This window comes from Entelurus aequoreus, linkage group LG10 (genome assembly GCF_033978785.1).
Source record: "Entelurus aequoreus isolate RoL-2023_Sb linkage group LG10, RoL_Eaeq_v1.1, whole genome shotgun sequence".
In the NCBI taxonomy this organism is placed as follows: Eukaryota; Metazoa; Chordata; class Actinopteri; order Syngnathiformes; family Syngnathidae; genus Entelurus; species Entelurus aequoreus.
Window position 1 is genome coordinate 74,570,881 of NC_084740.1, and position 23,679 is coordinate 74,594,559.

The 23,679-nt window shown below is 37.2% G+C and overlaps 1 protein-coding gene across 5 annotated transcripts in view; it reads left to right on the top strand.

Annotated features, from left to right (window-relative positions):
- The window catches only part of ndp (norrin cystine knot growth factor NDP), an 86,779-nt gene that overhangs the window by 10,580 nt on the left and 52,520 nt on the right, over positions 1–23,679 (top strand). For 4 of the 5 annotated variants that reach the window (XM_062061671.1, XM_062061670.1, XM_062061673.1 and 1 more), the window contains 2 exons: positions 3,829–4,212; positions 18,189–18,252. The gene's annotated coding sequence lies outside the window, so the exon portion shown is untranslated. The remainder of the gene's footprint in view (positions 1–3,828; positions 4,213–18,188; positions 18,253–23,679) is intronic. The other variant, XM_062061674.1, reaches the window with a different exon arrangement.

Here is a 23,679-nt window from a genome sequence, read left to right on the forward strand (position 1 = left end):
AATTAACTTTTTTTTCCCCCTCAAAATGTTCTCAAAAAAGCTTTTATTTTGAAAAATTCAACTTTTTTGGGGGGGGGTTAAAATTTCACAACTTTACTCTCATGGAATTAAAAAAGGGTTCAGTTGCAGCCTTGGCGTTTTTGTCCTGACACAATTAGGGCTGTAACTAACGATTAATATGATAATCGATTAATCTGTTGATTATTACTCCGATTAATCGATTAATAATCGGATAAAAGAGACAAACTACATTTCTATCCTATCCAGTATTTTATTGAAAAAAACAGCATACTGGCACCATACTTATTTTGATGATTGTTTCTCAGCCGTTTGTAAATGTTGCAGTTTATAAATAAAGGTTTATTAAAAAAAAAAATTTTTTTTTTTTAAATTAAAAAAAATAAAATAAAAAACTCTGCGCATGCGCATAGCATAGATCTAATCGGCAACTATTTTAATAATCAATTTTAATCTATTTAATCGATTAGTTGTTGTAGCCCTAGACACAATAATCTTTTGTTCTGTGGTCTGGTATAAGTTTTGTTATTTTTTGGTTGTTTAAGACTATTTTAGTTCCTGTTTACGCTCCCTTGTTTGTTCAGTCACCATGGCAACTCATTAGTTTCACCTGCCTCATTTCTTTGGACTCACGCACCTGTTCTAATCATGACATTATTTTTTAAGCCTGTTTTGCCAGTAGGTCGTCCTGGCGACATTACTCTAGATTTACTCTGTGGGGGCGGCGTGGCAAAGTTGGTAGAGTGGCCGTGCCAGCAATCGGAGGGTTGCTGGTTACTGGGGTTCAATCCCCACCTTCTACCATCCTAGTCACGTCCGTTGTGTCCTTGGGCAAGACACTTCACCCTTGCTCCTGATGGCTGCTGGTTAGCGCCTTGCATGGCAGCTCCCGCCATCTGTGTGTGTGAATGGGTGAATGTGGAAATACTGTCAAAGCGCTTTGAGTACCTTGAAGGTAGAAAAGCGCTATACAAGTATAACCCATTTATCATTTATTTATTTATTTCATGCTTAATTCATGCTGCTCGTTCAATGCCTCGCCAAGTGAGTTTTTGTTTATTCATGTCACAGTTAGCGAGTTTTTGTTTCATGTCCATAGTTTACGTTTAAGTGTTAGTTTTTTTTTGTTTCCTGTGTTAAGTTGTGCCTCCGCCTTGTGAGCGCCTTTTGTTTTTCCCCTCATTGACTTAGAAAGATTAAATCATGTTTTTACCTGCAAGCCTTGTCCGGTCAAGTCCGTTTGCGTCTCGGGAAAACAATCGTCGCAGTAATTTGCGAAATAGTCCATGTCCTGACAAATAATTCCTCACGGGGCTTTCCGGATACCGTTTAATCGATCAGTCGCGTATAGTTTGGCAATTTGTAATTTCTCCAGTCATATTGGCAATCTTACATTGTGGTATGTAAGCATTTGATGAGAGATTATGTCGGTAAATTGGCTATTGTTTTTTGTTGTATTTTTATAACTACTGTGTCATCTTTATGATAATTTGTGTTAAAAAGGGGGCAGATAAATATAAGAATAGTATTCTTCCATCTGCTCCTTTCTGATCATGGAAATGTATAAGAAACAAAAAAACAATGAAAGTGTCAACTGTATATGGCTTGTACACTACCGTTCAAAAGTTTGGGGTCACCCAAACAATTTTGTGGAATAGCCTTCATTTCTAAGAACAAGAATAGACTGTCGAGTTTCAGATGAAAGTTCTCTTTTTCTGGCCATTTTGAGCGTTTAATTGACCCCACAAATGTGATGCTCCAGAAACTCAATATGCTCAAAGGAAGGTCAGTTTTGTAGCTTCTGTAACGAGCTAAACTGTTTTCAGATGTGTGAACATGATTGCACAAGGGTTTTCTAATCATCAATTAGCCTTCTGAGCCAATGAGCAAACACATTGTACCATTAGAACACTGGAGTGATAGTTGCTGGAACTGGGCCTCTATACACCTATGTAGATATTGCACCAAAAACCAAACATTTGCAGCTAGAATAGTCATTTACCACATTAGCAATGTATAGAGTGTATTTCTTTAAAGTAAAGACTAGTTTATATATATAAATAATATAAAAAATATATATATATAATAAAATATATATAACCTGCTACCAAAGAATGTACAACAATTCTTCTCAACTAAAGAGGGGAAATATAACCTTAGAGGAAAAAAATAATTTAAAACATTTATATGCACGTACAACACTGAAAACTTTTAGCATATCAGTATGTGGAATCAAATGATGGAATGGATTACGTAAAGAAGTTAAAAATTGTACTGATATGATCCAGGTTAAGAGGTTGTTCAAAATAATGGTGCTTACAAAGTACAAAGAAGAAGAATTATGAGAAATACTTCTAACCTTATTAAAAATAAGATATTCTTCATATTATTATATCAGTATGTTAATAATGACTGAATTAATTAATTACATATTATAAAACTGTTGTGTATACTAATTCACAGATGTTATTTTATTATATAAAAAGGTCAGTTAATGATTCAATATCATTGTAAACGCTTTGAAGTGGGAAAGGTGTAGGATTAAATAAGCTTTGCTTCTTCCTACTCCTTTTCGGGCATGATGTAAAATGAAACGATATGAAATTGTGTGACGTATTAAGATGTAAGTGTGTTCATGTTCGAAATAAACTAAAGAAAGAAAGTTTAAGGTTATCTTCATTGAAAAGTACAGTGCTTTTCCTTCAAAAATAAGGACATTTCAATGCGACCCCAAACTTTTCAACGGTAGTATAAGTTTGCTGGTTTCAAGAAATGTAATGCCGAGCGCATATCATTATGTCAAGATAATGGCACTAGCATTTACTTCATTTAAGAATATTTTTCAACATATTGAGCAAAAAGTAGGGATGTCCGATAATGGCTTTTTGCCGATATCCGATATTCCGATATTGTCCAACTCTTTAATTACCAATACCGATATCAACCGATACCGATATCAACCGATATATGCAGTCGTGGAATTAACACATTATTATGTCTAATTTGGACAACCATGTATGGTGAAGATAAGGTACTTTTAAAAAAAATCATAACATAAGATAACTAAATTAAAAACATTTTCTTGAATAAAAAAGAAAGTAAAACAATATAAAAACAGTTACATAGAAACTAGTAATGAATGAAAATGAGTAAAATTAACTGTTAAAGGTTAGTACTATTAGTGGACCAGCAGCACGCACAATCATGTGTGCTTACGGACTGTATCCCTTGCAGACTGTATTGATATATATTGATATATAATGTAGGAACCAGAATATTGATAACGGAAAGAAATGGGGGGAGGGAGGTTTTTTGGGTTGGTGCACTAATCGTAAGTGTATCTTGTGTTTTTTATGTTGATTTAATAAAAACAAAAACAAAAAAACAAACAAAAAAAACGATACAGATAATAAAAAAAATGATACCGATCATTTCCGATATTACATTTTAACGCATTTATCGGCTGATAATATCGGCAGGCCGATATTATCGGACATCCCTTGCAAAAAGGTCTGTTTTTTTTTGTACCAAGAAAAGTGCACTTGTTATTAGCGAGAATATACTTATTTTAAGGTATTTTTGGGTTCATTGAGGTTAGCTAATTTGACTTGTTTTGGAAAGTCTTGACAAGCCAAATTTTCTTGTTCTATTGGCAGATAATTTTGCTTATTTCAAGTAAAATACCCCTCATTTTTGTATTTTTTTAAAATTGTTTTTGAACACTGACTTTTTGCAGTGCACTTTTATGACCCCGACTGACCTCGTAAAAAAAACCAAAAAACTTTTGGTGTTCTTTCTCCTGATGCACAGGAGCCTTCCTGGGGCTGGGAGTCACCATTTGCTGCCATGGGAAGCGTGTCACGGAGCGTCAGCTGCTGTGGAAAGAGAAAAGAGGAAGGGCGTGTGATATACGATTGGCCATCCACGTGTGGGGAGCCGTCCTGGCAGGAGCAGCATCCTTCTCTCTCGCTGCTCACGCCGCCGCCGCTGCTGCTGCTGCTGCTGCTCTCCTCTCTTTTCGGGGCGTAGAAAAGAAGAAGAGCGACTGAGGCGGGGAGAGCGAGCGAGAGAGAGAAAGGGAGAAGCCCTCAGACGAGCATCGAGGCTGACACACACTCGCAGAGAGGAGCTGAGAGAGGGAACAGTACTTGGAACGTTGCAGGGTGTTGCCCTGGCCTGGATAGTCCTACTGAGGTAAGACCGTTTGCTTTCTACCTGCCTACGCCATGACAGGCGGGCTACGTGATGCTTGTTTGCAACTTCTCCTGCATGGCAAAACTTTCCTATAAAAAGCATGTATCGCCACATTTGGATAACAGAAGCAAGTCAAATACCCTCCAGCTTGTACAAATCGCCATCTTTCCTAATCTTTGCACAAACACGACAGTTTGAATGCATGGCGATGACCTTAAGGCAGGCCTGGGCAATTATTTTGACTCGGGGGGCACAAATTTAGAGAAAAAAAATGTGTCTGGGGGCCGGTATATCTATTTTTAGGAAAACTAATACAAAACCTCACACTAAAGTCTGATTTAATGCTAAAAATGTTATGACAGCACTGCAAAAAGTCAGTGTTCGAAAACAAGAAAAAAAAAATACAAAAATGAGGGGTATTTTATTTGAACTAAGCAAAATTATCTGCCAATAGAACAAGAAAATTCGGCTTGTCAAGGCTTTCCAAAACAAGTAAAATTAGCTAACCTCAATGAACCCAAAAATACCTTAAAATAAGTATATTCTCACTAATAACAAGTGCACTTTTCTTGGTAGAAAAAAAGAGACCTTTTTGCTCAATATGTTGAAAAATATCCTTAAATTAAGTAAATGCTTAGTGCCATTATCGTGACATAATGGTACGCGCTCGCATCATGATTTTTTTTTTTCATGCTTGAAGTAAGAAATGATTACTTTAAAAAAGTAGTTTTTATACTTGTGAGTGTTGATGACACAGCTTTGCAACAGTTGATATTCTAGTTTCAAAGCATGTTTTACTCAATATAGCTCATCAAAATCTCAGCAACAAGCTGTAATATCTTACTGAGATCATTTAGGACCAAAACACTTAAAACAAGTAAAACACTCTAACATAAAATCTGCTTAGTGAGAGAATGATCTTATCAGACAGAAAATAAGCAAATATCACCCTTATTTGAGATATTTCATCCTTTAAAACGGAATGGAATTGTATTTTTTTTCTGTGAACGATAAAACCTGAATATTGAGAACATATGAACATCACACCCCCTCTCAATCGACATATTTTACAATCAAGCCAAATGCAACAAAAATGCAACAAACACAGCGAAATATGAAGGTGAAGGGTAAAAAAAACAAAAAACATCTACAATCTGATATATGTGATATATCACTAAACGGGGGGCGTGGTTGGGGGCGTGGTTAAGAGGGGAATATATTTAAGCTAGAATTCACCAACTCAAGTATTTCATATATATATATATATATGTATGAAATACTTGACTTTCAGTGAATTCTAGCTATATATATGTATATATATATATTTACTTTATTTATACATATAACTAAAAGACATACTTGAATTTCAGTGTTCTGGAGGCTATCCAGTAGATGGCAGTATTGTCTGTTTAAGAGCGTCACAACATTGCTGTTTACGGCAGACGAACTGCTTTACGGTAGACTAAACGTGACTGCTGTTGTTGTGTGTTGTTACCGCGCTGGGAGGACGTTAATGAAACTGCCTAACAATAAACCCACATAAGAAACCAAGAACTCGCCCTCGATCATTCTACAGTTATGACGTCATCGGGCAGGCAAGCTGTTTATATTGTGGGAAAGCGGACGTGAGAACAGGCTGTCCCCACTCAGGTCCGCATTGAGCTGGAGGGGGGCGTGGCCTCCAGCTCCGGCTGAATACCGGGAGGTTTTGTCGGGAGAAAATTTCTGCCGGGAGGTTATCGGGAGGCAGAGGCGCTGAATACCGGGAGTCTCCCCGTTAAAAAACGGGGAGGGTTGGCAAGTATGCGCTATCCTCGTGTTGTGGGGCGGACTGGCTCGTACATGCACATGCACCCTCCACTGTTGCTATTTGTAATAGAAAGTAGCGTATAGTTCAAACTAGAGATGTCCGATAATGGCTTTTTTGCCGATATTCCGATATTGTCCAACTCTTAATTACCGATTCCGATATCAACCGATACGATATATACAGTCGTGGAATTAACACATTATTATGCCTAATTTTGTTGTGATTCCCCGCTGGATGCATTAAACAATGTAACAAGATTTTCTAAAATAAATCAACTCAAGTTATGGAAATGAGTATTGAATATGAGTATTAAAATATGAATATATAAATATATTACAGTAATAACATTGCACATTGATGGTTATTATTAATTGCAGTATCCATGAAAATTCAATGCATTATTGTTCAGGGATTTATAAAACATGTTAATTTATTGGAAACATCCAAGAAAAGTACAGTGGAACTACATCAAACGCCACTGAGAAATGACAAGTTGCACCTTTTAACCTTCACACAAAAAGTCCCAACTTCAGGTGTTTTTCCTTTATTATTTTTCTATAAATAGAACAAGAGGTTCATTTTTAAATCTTGTTTGATCTACAACAAGATTTAAAAATTAACCTCAAAGAAATAGATTGAATCTTTTTGTGGCATGTGTACAAGAAGTGTTAATCCATCCATTTTCTACCGCTTGTCTCTTTTGGGATCACGGGGGGTGCTGATAAAAAATTAATGTGAAAAGAAGCAATGTTTTTTTTATTTAAATTCGGAAACCAAGTCCAAAAATGCTGATGTGCTAAAATTCCAGATACAAGGACACTTTCTAAGAAAACTCTTCTTCACAAAACTTGCAAGATTTCACTAGCGTAGCTCAGGGGCATGAAAACTTAACTCTTGCTTTTTCTTTGGCTTTTCTGAGCTTTTGGACAACACTTGCTGCAATAATTTTAGCAGCCTCGATTAGACATGTTAAAAAAAATAGGGGTGACGTGGCTCACGTGGTAGAGTGGTGATCTCTCAACCTAATAGTTGTGAGTTGATGGTTCGATCCTCAGTCACCCTGTGACTAGAGATGTCCGATAATATCGGCCGATAAATGCGTTAAAATGTAATATCGGAAATTATCGGTATCGTTTTTTGTTATTATCAGTATCGTTTTTTTTTTTTTTTTTAGTTTTTTTTTTTTATTAAATCCACATAAAAAACACAAGATACACTTACAATTAGTGCACCAACCCAAAAAACCTCCCTCCCCCATTTACACTCATTCACACAAAAGGGTTGTTTCTTTCTGTTATTAATATTCTGCTTCCTACATTATATATCAATATATATCAATACAGTCTGCAAGGGATACAGTCCGTAAGCACACATGATTGTGCGTGCTGCTGGTCCACTAATAATACTAACCTTTAACAGTTAATTTTACAAATTTTCATTAATTACTAGTTTCTATGTAACTGTTTTTATATTGTTTTACTTTCTTTTTTATTCAAGAAAATGTTTTTAATGTAGTCATCTTATTTTATTTGATTCATTTTTTAAAAAAGTACCTTATCTTCACCATGCCTGGTTGTCCAAATTAGGCATAATAATGTGTTAATTCCACGACTGTATATATCGGTTGATATCGGTATCGGTTGATATCGGTATCGGTAATTAAAGAGTTGGACAATATCGGCATATCGGATATCGGTAAAAAGCCATTATCGGACATCCCTACCCGTGACCATGTCAAAGTGTCCTCGGACTAAATACTGCACCCCCCCCCCCCCTTGCTTTTTCTTTGGCTTTTTGTGATGTGTCCATTTTGTAATATCTCCATAACTGATAACAGTAGTTCAGCCGGGATATGCTCATTTCAAAATTAGATTTACAGCCCCGAAATATTGTTATTGTTTTTAATTTCGATGTCCCGCCCTCCACTGTTTGACCAATTAGAAAGTCTGTGAGTGTGTCACATCCAGGTTGCCAGTTACACATCGCCATCTTCGTCTAGCTACTGCCACTGGTGAAGTTACTAAACATGTCAGACCTTAGTCAATTTAAAAGGTCTCGTTACAATTCTCAACTTATTTATGACAAATCCAGGAACAAAACCAGGATTTGTATCGGGGATTCCTTTGAAAGATAGAGACGATTGAAGGCGGAGAAGCTTTTTTCATCTGACGCCAAACTTGCTAATTTCCTCCTTGATAGGTAAGTCAGGCATTAAAGTTTTCTTATTACTTGTAATAAATGGAAATGGACATTTGGTATGTAAACTATAATGATGATCTTGTCTAACAAAGCCAGTATGTTCGTGCAACGGATGCTTAGTGTGATGGTGCTCAGCTCCTAGTGTAATGCCTAGCATGCTAGCCCGGTCAATGACACATCGACATACAGGCTAACGGGGGAAATATATTTACGTTTACGTTTAGTCTACCGTAAAGCAGTTCGTCTGCCGTAAACAGCAATGTTGTGACACTCTTAAACAGGACAATACTGCCATCTACTGGATAGCCTCCAGAACACTGAAATTCAAGTATTTATTTTATTTATATGTATAATAAAATAAATATATATATATATATTAGGGATGTCCGATAATGGCTTTTTGCCGATATCCGATATGCCGATATTTTCCAACTCTTTAATTACTGATACCGATATCAACCGATACCGATATCAACCGATATATACAGTCATGTATACAGAACAGTATGTTCGTGCAACGGATGCTTAGTGTGATGGTGCTCAGCTCCTAGTGTAATGCCTAGCATGCTAGCCCGGTCAATGACACATCGACATACAGGCTAACGGGGGAAATATATGACCGTTAGCCTGTATGTCGATGGGTCATCCAACTGTCAGGGAAAAGTACATTTTCGTCAAATAAAACCTATGTGGATATGGGTAGTGCCAGTGTCTATTTCCTTCGATACCCTGAGGAAATGGGTTCCAACATTAGCACGGCTGTAATGGCAATGTGAAACGTATGGAGACGTTGCCCATTGCCCGACAAACTCCCGGTATTCAGCCGGAGCTGGAGGCCACGCCCCCTCCAGCTCAATGCGGACCTGAGTGGGGACAGCCTGTTCTCACGTCCGCTTTCCCACAATACAAACAGCGTGCCTGCCCAATGACGGCATAACTGTAGAATGATCGAGGGCGAGTTCTTGGTTTCTTATGTGGGTTTATTGTTAGGCAGTTTCATTAACGTCCTCCCAGCGCGGTAACAACACACAACAACAGCAGTCACGTTTAGTCTACCGTAAAGCAGTTCGTCTGCCGTAAACAGCAATGTTGTGACACTCTTAAACAGGATAATACTGCCATCTACTGGATAGCCTCCAGAACACTGAAATTCAAGTATTTATTTTATTTATATGTATATTAAAATAAATATATATATATTAGGGATGTCCGATAATGGCTTTTTGCCGATATCCGATATGCCGATATTGTCCAACTCTTTAATTACAGATACCGATATCAACCGATACCGATATCAACCGATATATACAGTCGTGGAATTAACACATTATTATGCCTAATTTGGACAACCAGGTATGGTGAAGATAAGGTACTTTTAAAAAAAATGAATCAAATAAAATAAGATAAATAAATTAAAAACATTTTCTTGAATAAAAAAGAAAGTAAAACAATATAAAAACAGTTACATAGAAACTAGTAATTAATGAAAATTTGTAAAATTAACTGTTAAAGGTTAGTACTATTAGTGGACCAGCAGCACACACAATCATGTGTGCTTACGGACTGTATCCCTTGCAGACTGTATGAATATATATTGATATATAATGTAGGAAGCAGAATATTAATAACAGAAAGAAACAACCCTTTTGTGTGAATGAGTGTAAATGGGGGGAGGGAGGTTTTTTGGGTTGGTGCACTAATTGTAAGTGTATCTTGTGTTTTTTATGTGGATTTAATAAAAAAAACAAAAAAACAACGATACTGATAATAACAAAACCGATACCGATAATTTCCGATATGACATTTTAACGCATTTATCGGCCGATAATATCGGCAGACCGATATTATCGGACATCTCTAATATATATATATATAGCTAGAATTCACTGAAAGTCAAGTATTTCATACACACATATATATATATATATATATATATATATATATATATATATATATATATATATATATATATATATATGAAATACTTGTTGGTGAATTGTAGCTTAAATATATTCCCCTCTTAACCACGCCCCCAACCACGCCCCCGCCCCACCCCCCCACCCCCCACCTCCCGGTATCGGCGGTCTCAAGGTTGGCAAGTATGGGATAGCGAAAAAGAAGGACTACAATGAAAGATCTTTAGGTACATTTCTACCATATATGGGTGTGGCGGACCGGTACTTTTCAGAGGCGGTATGGTACCGAATATGATTCATTAGTATCGCGGTACAATACTAATACCCGTATACCGTACAACCCTACTAGTTACTATGGTAATCTAAGTCACAGCAGGTCAGACGAGGCACCAAGCAGTGTGCGTGGGGAGCGTTTCCACACAGTGTTTCCAGAGCCTGAAATGTGGGTGTCAGGGACAGACGCGGAAGGAGATTTTTACAAGAAAGTTCTAAAGCTTAGTGATGTATCAGATTTATCAGATTGTAGATGTTTTTTGTTTTTTTACCCTTCATGTTCATATTTCGCTGTGTTTGTTGCATTTTTGTTGCATTTGGCTTGATTGTAAAATATGTCGATTGAGAGGGGGTGTGATGTTCATATGTTGTCAATATTCAGGGTTTTATCCTTTATAGAAAAAAATAAAATTCCATTCCGTTTTTAAGGCGGTCTGTCATAACATTTTTAGCATTCAATCAGACTTTATTGTGAGGTTTTGTATTATTTTTCCTAAAAATAGATATACCGACCCCCAGACACATTTTTTTCTCTAAATTTGGCTCCATGAGTCAAAATATTTACCCAGGCCTGCTATAGGCATACCTTGGTAAAATGTCTCCTCTGTAGTTTTCGGCATGCATTAGGCTGCTAAGCATGCTCTACTTATTTTCACCAGTGTAACCATTGCTAGTAGGAATGTCCGATAATGGCTTTTTTGCCGATATTCCGATATTGTCCAACTCTTAATTACCGATACCGATATCAACGGATACATACAGTCGTGGAATTAACACATTATTATGCCTAATTTGGACAACCAGGTATGGTGAAGATAAGGTCCTTTAAAAAAAATAATAAAATAAAATAAGATAAATAAATTAAAAACATTTTCTTGAATAAAAAAGAAAGTAAAACAATATAAAAACAGTTACATAGAAACTAGTAGTTAATGAAAATGAGTAAAATTAAGTGTTAAAGGTTAGTACTATTAGTGGAGCAGCAGCACGCACAATCATGTGTGCTTACGGACTGTATCCCTTGCAGACTGTATTGATATATATTGATATATAATGTAGGAAGCAGAATATTAATAACAGAAAGAAACAACCCTTTTGTGTGAATGAGTGTAAATGGGGGAGGGAGGTTTTTTGGGGTTGGTGCACTAATTGTAAGTGTATCTCATATTTTTTATGTTGATTTAATTTAAAAAAGAAACAAAAAAAAAAAAAAACGATACCGATAATTTAAAAAAACCGATACCGATAATTTCCGATATTACATTTTAAAGCATTTATCGGCAGGCCGATATTATCGGACATCTCTAATTGCTAGCGTTGGTTGTAGTTTGTTTTAGTCTTTGTTTTCTAATAGTACTGACAATAACCATATGATTGCCATTTGTTGTGATATTGTATGCAGGCATGTCGTACTTCTTCCTGAAAATAGCATAATTTCTGTGCAAAATGTGTTGGTTAGAGATTTGTTGTTGACAAAACGGTTGTTTATTCAGCTATTATGGTCCCAGGCCAGCACCTCCACCCTTACTAAGAGGCAGTGGAAGTTTGAAGTTCCTCGGAGTAGCCCAGTCCATCGAATTTTGACCGTGGTTGCAGTACCACTTCTGGCCACATTTTTACATATGGCTCCTTTAACTTCTTTGTACGCTTGTATGACAGTTAGGAATGCTGAGAAACTTTGTCTGTTTCATAATGAGCATAGTTTGACGCAGTAACAATTTAAATGGACCTCCAAAGTGACTCTGCAGTTTTTTGTTGTTTTTGTCAAAAGAATACAATTTGGAGATACCTGCTTTTTTTCTTTTTTTTCCGTACAGCATCTTTACGTGCGCGTGTTAGCAATTAGGGGGACATGAGGAAGGTGTTTGCCTTGGCTGAGGTGCGCAGTCTAATCAGGCTGTGACAGCCAGACGTGCAACGCTGGGAATGTGAAGTTAATAGCGCTCTCAGTGACCTTACAGGTGTATGCGTTTACAATCCCTCGCTGCATGATTGACTCGTTCGCTTCTGGCGGACCACCGAGGCCGGCGGCGGCGAGGAACAAGGAAATGATGGATAAAACCCACTCGTCACGCTGAGGGAAATGATAAAGGACAGAATGAATATGACTGTCATACATGTGGGAGGTTGATTTCAGATCTCTTTTTAACATCCAAACACTGTAAAACTATAAGGCCATGCAAGCCGTCAGCGATCAGAACAATGAAGGAAGTCATTTGTGAAAAGGAGCAATACAAAAATATAACTTCAAAGTAGGCTTAGAAAAGAAGATTACCAGACAAGCACAAAAACACCAAATCAAAAAGAAAAAAAAGGGCTTTTAGTCAAATAAAATAAAATTGAATAGTATAAAATTGGTACACAAAAGAACATCTTTAAAGTTGAGGAAAAATATATTTTAGCAAAATAAACAATATGGGTTAAAAAAAAAAAAAAAGAGACAAAGTTAATTAGCTTTTTGGCTTTTTAATTAGATTTTTGTGTCTATCAAATCAGCAAAAATAATATAAATATATATTTGTTTATTTTTTTTAAAATAAAGTGTTCAACCCTGCTAGTCAAAGACTTCAAGAAAGTCATCTCCGAAAAAGGCACACCAACCTCGATAGTTGATCAAAGGGAAGAGGAATTGTCCACGTGGGCTTATAGGGAAGTAAAAGTAAGAACAAAATTAAAATAATTAATTAAATGAGATACATCTAAAAATTTAAATAAAATAATTAGAGATGTCCGATAATGGCTTTGTTGCCGATATTCCGATATCGTCCAACTCTTAATTACCGATTCCGATATCAACCGATACCGATATATACAGTGGTGGAATTAACACATTATTATGCCTAATTTTGTTGTGATGCCCCGCTGGATGCATTAAACAATGTAACAAGGTTTTCCAAAATAATTGAACTCAAGTTATGGAAAAAAGTGCCAACATGGCACTGCCATATTTATTATTGAAGTCACAAAGTGCATCATTTTTTTTAACTTGCCTCAAAACAGCAGCTTGGCATTTGGGACATGCTCTCCTTGAGAGAGCATGAGGAGGTTGAGGTGGGCGGGGTTGAGGTGGGGGGTAGGGGGTAGAAGAGTTAGTGCTGCAAGGGGTTCTGGGTATTTGTTTTGTTGTGTTTATGTTGTGTTACGGTGCGGATGTTCTCCCGAAACGTGTTTGTCATTCTTGTTTGGTGTGGGTTCACAGTGTGGCGCATATTTGTAACAGTGTTAAAGTTGTTTATAAGGGTACCCTCAGTGTGACCTGTATGGCTGTTGACCAAGTATGCCTTGCATTCACTTGTGTGTTTGAAAAGCCGTAAATATTATGTGACTGGGCCGGCCCGCAAAGGAAGTGCCTTTAAGGTTTATTGGCGCTCTGTACTTCTCCCTACGTCCGTGTACACAGCGTTTTAAAAAGTCATAAATTATACTTTTTGAAACCCATACCGATTTTGTCCGATATTACCTTTTAAAGCATTTATAGGCCGATAATATTATCGGACATCCCTAAAAATAATGCTTTTCACCGAAGACAATCAGAAACATGATCGGAGGAAATTGTTCATGCAGGCTGCATGATGTTAATTAAAGTCCAACAAAAAAAATCCAAATGAATGAATACATTGTTACTGTCGGGTGTTTTCTAAAAGTCAGTGTCGCCTTTGTGTTCCTGACAATGTTTATTTTAGCAGGTCGGGCTGATGCACATATTAACACAGCAAAACACACCATTCCGCTATCCATACACTTGGGTAAAACGGAATCCATCCTGTTTGGGTCCCACATCAACCTTAAGAAAGTCAGTGACTTCACTATAAAAGTGGGTGACATTGTTATCACCAGGAAAGATGAGGTCACCTACCTAGGTTCCATTCTAGAGGCTAACCTTTCCTGTGATAAAATGGCAACCAAGGTAATCAGAAAGGTTAACCAACGAACGAGATTTCTCTGCAGAATCTCCTCTCTGGTCAACAAAAGCACCATGAGGATTCTGGCGGGAACTCTCGTTCAACCCTTTTTCGATTACGCATGCACCTCCTGGTACCCTAGCACCTCCAAAACCCTCAAATCTAAACTCCAAACATCCCAGAACAAGCCAGTCAGGTTACTTCTAGACCTCCACCCCAGATCCCACCTCACTCCTACCCACTTCTCCAAAGTGGGCTGGCTCAAGGTGGAGGACAGAGTTAAACAACTTGCACTGAGCCTGGTCTATAAAATCCACTACACCTCCCTGATACCGAAGTACATGTCAAACTACTTCCTTAACGTAAATGACCGCCATAACCACAACACCAGGGGGAGCTCCACTAACCACGTTAAACCCAGATTCCGAACTAACAAAGGTCTTAACTCATTCTCTTTCTATGCCACATCAATGTGGAATGCGCTCCCAACAGGTATAAAAGAAAGGGCATCTCTATCCTCCTTCAAAACCGCAATAAAAGTTCACCTCCAGGCAGCTACAACCCTAAACTAACACCCTCCCCGGATTGCTAATAATCAAATGCTAATAATCAAATGTAAACAATCAAATGCAGATACTTTTTCCTATGCCTTCTGATCTCTCTCTCTCTCTCTCTCTCTATGTCCACTACTTGCTGTCCATTACCTACCGCCCCCCCCTCCACACCCCTGATTGTAAATAATGTAAATAATTCAATGTGATTATCTTGTGTGATGACTGTATTATGATGATAGTATATATGATAGTATATATCTGTATCATGAATCAATTTAAGTGGACCCCGACTTAAACAAGTTGAAAAACTTATTCGGGTGTTACCATTTAGTGGTCAATTGTACGGAATATGTACTTCACTGTGCAACCTACTAATAAAAGTCTCAATCAATCAATCAATTCAGAGTGCACCCATTATGACCGTGTTCGTCATCATATTGTAAATATGATGTCTCATCAAAGACACAACCTGAGCCTCAACCTGGTGTCGTGCGATAAAACTTTTTGTTGAGCTTCGGCTGCAGCTTAGTGCATGTTTTATACACACTGTACTGTGCCATGAGGAGGAGAGAGAGAGAGAGAGAGAAAGTGGATTGAGGACCCCTGTGGCTACAGTATGGCAGCATATCTCCATGACGCAGCCAGAAATAGATATGAGGAACAATCAGGATAAATAACAACAACGGAGAAGCGAAAAGTACAACAGACGCTGAGCTGGCAGGGATGCCTGTCATGGAGCGAACGCACTGTTTGTCTTATCTCCACTGGGGGATATATTTAGTGAGGAGCTTAGCTTTTAGGAGGCTAGCGTAATGTGTGTGTCGGGAGCTGGCGTCAGCGAACAGTTGAAGAGCTTGGCACTCCACATGCCAAACTGTGTATCGGTGTGTGTGTGTGTGTGAGTGTAGGACAGGTCTATGGGTCTGTACCCCTCCAACCCCCCCTTGCCTCATTCCAGCCTGGAATCTGCCCTTTAGTTTATTAAAAGCTGGTGAAACAATGGAGGGAGGTGAGGTGGAGGGAAGAGGGGGGGGTGAATAGAACATCATGACGTGAACCGACTGAGAGGAACAACTCATACAGGACCACGATGGTGTCCTTGGGAAAGACAAGCACACTGCAAAAACTGAAATCTAAGTAGGATTAAATATCTCAAATAAGGGGGATATTTGCTTATTGTCTGTCTAATAAGATAATTATTCTCACGAAGCAGAATGTATGTTAGTCTTTTGCTTGTTTTAAGGGTTTTGGTCCTAAATGATCTCAGTAAGATATTACAGCTTGTTGCTGAGATTTGATGAGCTATATTGAGTAAAACATGCTTGAAACTAGAATATCAACTGTTGCAAAGCTGTGTCATCAACACTCACAAGTATAAAACTACTTGTTTTTCTTACTTCAAGCATGAAAAATAAATAAATCATGATTTTGACACAATTGTGTCTCATAATTAAAACAGACGACAGCCAAATGGACTTTGCTGTTTTATTTTCAATGAAACAATAGAAAATCAGTGTTTCCCATAAACTGCCAAGATACCTGTGGTGGTGGGGGCATGGCTATGGGCGTGGTCACCATGACATCATCGAGTAATTTGCATAATTTAATACAATGATATGATTTTCTCTAAAAAGGCTCAAAAAATGTATACTTACTAATTAATAATAACAGTTTTGTTTTAAACGTCCATCCATTCATCCATCCATCCATTTTACAATATAATTACAACACTTTATGTACATATTTATATACAGATTTGAACAATAAGTTATTCACTGAAATATATTTATTAATTGTGGTTCTTACAAAAAATATATCTTATAAAATATAAAAGCTAAAATGTCTCTTAAAGCTCTGCCCCTTTAATTAGTGCATACTAAATAATTCAACTTTAGCCTACTACTATAACCATATTATTTACCAGCAACATAAAGTGAAACAGAGGCAGAGGTGTCCTGCCACAGTCAGTAACAAATCAACAGAAAACAGTAGTGGTCAAATACAAATAAGGCAACAAGAGAAGTATCCTACACTTCTCTTTTGTAAAGTAAATCTGAACAGCCTATATGGGCATCTACATCAACTAAAAAAATTAATGACAGTTAATATTTAAACATTTAAAATGTGACATTTCAAACAATTTTGAACCGAAATAGTTCATGCACATTCAGATAAATTCCTCAAAATTACAATTAAAAACATTTAGGCCGGGGGCCGGGCTGTATATATGCGCACTAATTGACTGAAAGAGCACGCACTCGGCGCGATGATATCATGTTATCGACGGAAAAATGCATTTTTAGACCATATGATTTGCCTGAGCGGCTAGGAGACCCCGAGAGTAACAAGCGCTTGCCTTGTTGCCTTTCCATTAAGAACAATAAATAAGTTTTTAGTATAAGTTTGCTGGTTTCAAGAAATGTAATGCCGAGCGCATATCATTATGTCAAGATAATGGCACTAGCATTTAATTAATTTAAGAATATTTTTCAACATATTGAGCAAAAAGGTCTTTTTTTTTCTACCAAGAAAAGTGCACTTGTTATTAGTGAGAATATACTTATTTTAAGGTATTTTTGGGTTCATTAAGGTTAGCTAATTTTACTTGTTTTGGAAAGTCTTGACAAGCCAAATGTTCTTGTTCTATTGGCAGATAATTTTGCTTAGTTCAAATAAAATACCCCTCATTTTTCAATTTTTTTTTCTTGTTTTTGAACACTGACTTTTTGCAATGCAGGCATGTTATAAGGTACATATTAACATTGTCAACTGCTACTTCTGAGGTACAACATGTCAAACTACTAAAGGAAATAAGGGAAATTTAAAAATAAACTGTTCCAGGGACAAACTGTTAACTGTAACAGATGCAGTGTTTCAAAGTATCATTACTTAACTGCCATCCAAAGGAAACTTTAGTATACAAAACAGTCTCTTACAGGACACTGTTCTAACACTCGCAGGAAATAATGGACATAGAGATAATCTGTTTCAGGGTCAAACAGTCGCCATTACAAAACTGTTATCTGTAACAGATGCAGTGTTTCAAAGTATCATTTTTTAACTGTCATCCAAAGGAAACTGTTCTAACACTCGCAGGAAATAATGTACATATAAAACCATTATTAACTGTAACAAGCATTGTTTTAAGGGACATTTTAACATTTATCATCATCCAGCAGTTAAATCTATGACATCAGAACTAGATTACTATAACATAGAATTTTGTTATACTCCCTTTTAGATGAAGAGTGACTCATAATCCTTCAAGGAAAATGAGGGTATAGAATCAAGCTTCATTTTGTGTCTTTCTCGCCATTACCAGGTCTAAATTGGCTGTCAAAGTGTACCAACTTGTCGGATTACATCCTCACCCTTCAACTATCAAGGTGAGAGGCATGATGTATGATCTAAGATTAACTTTCACGAGCACCGAGGCGAGGAAGCAGATCACTAGCCGATGATGTCAACTAGGGATGTAACGGTAAACGATATAACGATACACAGACAGTTAGTAATACCGTTTTTTGTTTTTTTTTGTTTTTTTATGTCCTGTCCAGCTTCTCAGGCAAATCATATAGTAGATGTAGATGCCCGTATCGGCTGTTCAGATTTACTTTACAAAAGAGAAGTGTAGGATACTTCTCTTGTTGCCTTATTTGTATTTGACTTTATTAAATGCATTTATATTATCATTTGGTGCAGCCGGGCCGGAGCAGGAGGGGATAGAAAGAGAAAAAAAGGAAGACAGAGGGGGGAATTGTGGGGACAAGAGGGGGATTAGACAGAGAGACAAAAACAACAGCAAACACAACAACAACAACAACAACAGAGCAACATCAGCAAATACGACATGTACAAATATGATGGTAAAAGTAATAGCAAATAAGCAGTTAGCGAAAATAAAAAATAATACAGAAATGACAATGAGCATTATTACACTAAAAATGGAGCAATACAAATACCAATAGAAATAGCGCTATTTATAATGAACAATACCAATACTTTACCTTCATTATCAACAATACAGTTGTTCAAATGCAACAATACATATACGTAATGATAACTTTGGATACGAAAGAATGCAGAAAAATGGGGGGGAAGAAAGAGAAGCAACCTACATTAACCTTGTAGATTGTTATAGTAACAATAGGTTAAGCTTTGTCAGAGTGCCATTTGTTATACCCAGTTTACCCTAGGGGAGGGGTCACCAACCTTTTTGAAACCAAGAGCTACTTCTTGGGTACTGATTAATGCGAAGGGCTACCAGTTTGATACACACTTAAATAAATTGCCAGAAATAGCCAATTTGCTCAATTTACCTTTAACTCTATGTTATTATTAATAATTAATGATATTTATCTTTGTGGAAACACTGATCATCTTAATGATTTCTCACAATAAATATATATAGAAACAGATAAATATTAATATGCAACACTTTATTTTTATATTTTCTCTAAGTGCACATTTTTCAAATTGAACATTTTCAAATGATCACTTCTAAGACCGTCTTGTGCAATCACATTATCCCATTTTAACTAGCTAGCCACTAACATTTTTGAACAAATCATGAATTACTTTGCACCATGTTTGTACAAATAATAACTCATGTGATTGATTGATTGATGTAAAATACAAAAGTCAACTCTCAAATTTTTAAATAAATCATGTCACACTTTGAACTGGACACCAAATCTGTTATCTGTTTCTTTGTCAGTTAGTGAAGACCAAGTCTTTAAAATATTTTCTTGGATTTTCAAATCCTATTTGAGTTTTGTCTCTCTTAGAATTAAAAATGTCGAGCAAAGTGAGACCAGCTTGCTAGTAAATAAATCAAATTTAATTAATAATAATAAGTTTGAAGATATTTCACAAATATTCTTCGTCGAAAAAACAGAAGCTAAAATGAAGAATTAAATCAAAATGTATTTATTATTCTTTACAATAAAAATTTTTTTTTACTTGAACATTGATTTAAATTGTCAGGAAAGAAGAGGAAGGAATTTAAAAGGTAAAAAGGTATATGTGTTTAAAAATCCTAAAATCATTTTTAAGGTTGTATTTTGTCTCTAAAATTGTCTTTCTGAAAGTTATAAGAAGCAAAGTAAAAAAATGTATGCATTTATTTAAACAAGTGAAGACCAAGTCTTTAAAAGATTTTCTTGGATTTTCAAATTCTATTTGAGTTTTGTCTCTCTTAGAATTAAAAATGTCGAGCAAAGCGAGACCAGCTTAATAAATACAATTTAAAAAATAGGGGCAGCTCACTGGTAAGTGCTGCTATTTGAGCTATTTTTAGAACAGGCCAGCGGGCTACTCGTCTGGTCCTTACGGGCTACCTGGTGCCCGCGGGCACCGCGTTGGTGACCCCTGCCCTAGGGCAACAACATTAATATATGTTTGATGAAACGTGATTATGTGCATGAGTGTATGTGTGCATATGTACTTGTATATGTACATTATGTGTATATCTGTGTTTGTACAGTGAATGTAATACCGTTTAAATTTGTAATGATTGAAAAACCGTCATTTATTAATGCATTTTAGGCAACACTGCTTACTTCCTGGAAACGATATCGCCACCAGCGGCGTTTTGCTCGACAAAACATGGCGCAAAGCAACTACACGGACCTCGCTCCAGGAGATTTTCCCTCGGAGTGAAGGGAGCCGAACGCTTCGTTTCACTTTATTTCCCTCGCTTCACTTCCGTAGTGTAGAATCTTGGCGTGCTTTTAAGAGCCCACTGCTGCAAGATGGCGAGTGCGACAGGTGTGGACAATATTGGAGACAGACGCATTTGTTTCACACCTAAAAGTATTCAGCGAAGGACGAAAATATTTGATGTTGCTTTCATTTTCTCAACACTGCGTCCTCTCACCAGCTGTGACTGAGTTAATGAGGTGAGGAAACATGCTGCAGGCGAACGTTGTCACAACTTGTTTATACAGTAAAGTCTTTAGTTTGTTTACTGGCATGATCACTTGTCCTTTATTTAACTGCTAACGTTGTCAGTGGTCAGATAACATCAACACTAGCTCAAAAGTTTTGTCATCTCATCGAATTGAACACAGACTGAAGTATCAACACGCTGAGGTACGAAGATTGTGTATTAAATGCGAGAGGTATCACTCCTGTTTATTTGGCCAAACTGTCGCACTCAACCACATGGTGTTGTTGGGGAAGAACACATCTTGCTAATTAGATTTGATCTTCATTAGTCAAACTGCGTTGTGTTTTATATTGATATCAAAAAGTAAACAATGTTTTTTTATTACTATGAAAAATGACTTTAAAGGCCTACTGAAAGCCACTACTAGCGACCACGCAGTCTGATAGTTTATACATCAATGATGAAATATTAACATCGCAACACATGCCAATACGGCCGGGTTAACTTATAAAGTGCAATTTTAAATTTCCCGGGAAACTTCCGCTTGAAAACGTCTATGTATGACGACGTATGCGCGTGACGTCACGACGGCAACGGAAGTATTCGGACCCAATGTGTCACCATACTCTGTTTTCATCGAAAAATTCCACAGTATTCTGGACATCTGTGTTGGTGAATCTTTTGCAATTTGTTTAATGAACAATGGAGACTGCAAAAAAGAAAGTTGTAGGTGGGATCGGTGTATTAGCTGCGGACTACAGCAACACAACCAGGAAGACAGAGATGGATAGCAGACGCGTTAGCCGCCGAACTCACCTTAACTTCCTCCGTCTCGCCGACCGCATCTGTGATCGGGTGAAGTCCTTCGTCGCACCGTCGATCGCTGGAACGCAGGTGAGCACGGGTGTTGATGAGCAGATGAGGGCTGGCTGGTGTAGGTGGAGAGCTAATGTTTTTAGCATAGCTCTGTGAGGTCCGGTTGCTAAGTTAGCTTCAATGGCGTCGTTAGCAACACAGCATTGTTAAGCTTCGCCAAGCTGGAAATTATTAACCGTGTATTTACATGTCCATGGTTTAATAGTATTGTTGATCTTCTGTCTATCCTTCCAGTCAGGGTTTTTTTGTATTTTGTTTTATCTGCATTTAAACCTGATGCTATTACGTTAGCTCTGTAGCTAAAGAGCTTCACCAATGTATTGTCGTGGAGATAAAAGTCACTGTGAATGTCCATTTCGCGTTATCAACTCTCATTTTCAAGAGGATATAGTATCCGAGGTGGTTAAAAATACAAATCCGTGATCCACAATAGAAAAAGGAGAGAGTGTGGAATCCAATGAGCCAGCTTGTACCTAAGTTACGGTCAGAGCGAAAAAAGATACACCCTTCACTACACTCTAGTCCTTCACTCTAACGTTCCTCATCCACGAATCTTTCATCCTCGCTCAAATTAATGGGGTAATCGTCGCTTTCTCGGTCCGAATCTCTCTCGCTCCATTGTAAACAACGGGGAATTGTGAGGAATACTAGCTCTTGTGACGTCACGCTACTTCCGGTACAGGTAAGGCTTTTTTTTAATCAGCGACCAAAAGTTGCAAACTTTATCGTCGTTGTTCTATACTAAATCCTTTCAGCAAAAATATGGCAATATCGCGAAATGATCAAGTATGACACATAGAATGGATCTGCTATCCCCGTTTAAATAAAAACATTTAATTTCAGTAGGCCTTTAAACATCCATGTGACACAGCATGTTGTTAATGTTTGATGGTGTATAGTTAATTCCTTTTTGACATATTTCTGCTCCAACTCTAAATGGATCTGTCCCGTTACAGCATGTACATGTACACACATTAGTACATGCACATGTGCATAATTAGAAAAAAAATACTTTTCTCTATCAAAATGTTAAAACGGAAATAAAGGCATCATGCAATGAGAAAAAGATGACACGTTGATACTATTAATGAACAAAAAAACACATGTGTCTTTAAATATATAGATAATGTTTACCGGTACCTCTAGCCTTACAAATTAAATGATGTCGTCGCGTTCACACCCCAACACTGCTTTACCAAACATAATGAATAATCCTGATTAATAATTGTGATTATTTTTTTGGCCATAATCGTGCAGTCCTAAGTGTAAGACTAGATTTTCTATGAACACTATTTTTATCTATATAGACAAAAAGTGCAGTTACGTCTTATGGCCACCAGGTGCCATCTTTCACAATTCTTACATTTGTTTTATTTGTTTATCTCTTATGAGGTTCCATCTTGCACAATTTTCAATTTGTATTTATGTGTTGTTATTATGTTTCTGCCATACTACTTTTTTTATAATGCTTGTGTTGCTTTCATGTGCACATTCAATTTCTATTTCAAGTCCATGGAACAGTGTTATTATTTAACGTTTCTCCGACCAAGAAAATAATTTTGGAATGTGTTGCTCTTTTGCTTCAGATTTCAGTATTGGCACTTTTTGGAAATGTTGAGCACGTCTAAAAATACCGCGATAATAATGAAAACCGTGACGATTTTGGTCACAATAAACGTGATAAGAAATGTTCATACCGTGACCATACTTGCCAACCTTTAGACCTCCGAATTTGGGAGATTGGGCGGGGTCTGGGTGGGCGGATCCGGGGGGTACCTATCAAATAAACAGTAATGAAAACACACCTTTCACTATTTGAGTAGCCTTTGTTCTGCCATTTGAGTACTGGCGAGCAATCGCTGAATCTGGGAACATATCCTTCACGGATTTGTTGAAAAAATCCGCAAATGAGAACGGGATGTTGCTTGCAGCTATCAGCATAGCCATCTTTGTCTCGGCATATGTTACACCAGGGGTCACCAACGCGGTGCCCGCGGGCACCAGGTAGCCCGTAAGGACCAGATGAGTAGCCCGCTGGCCTGTTCTA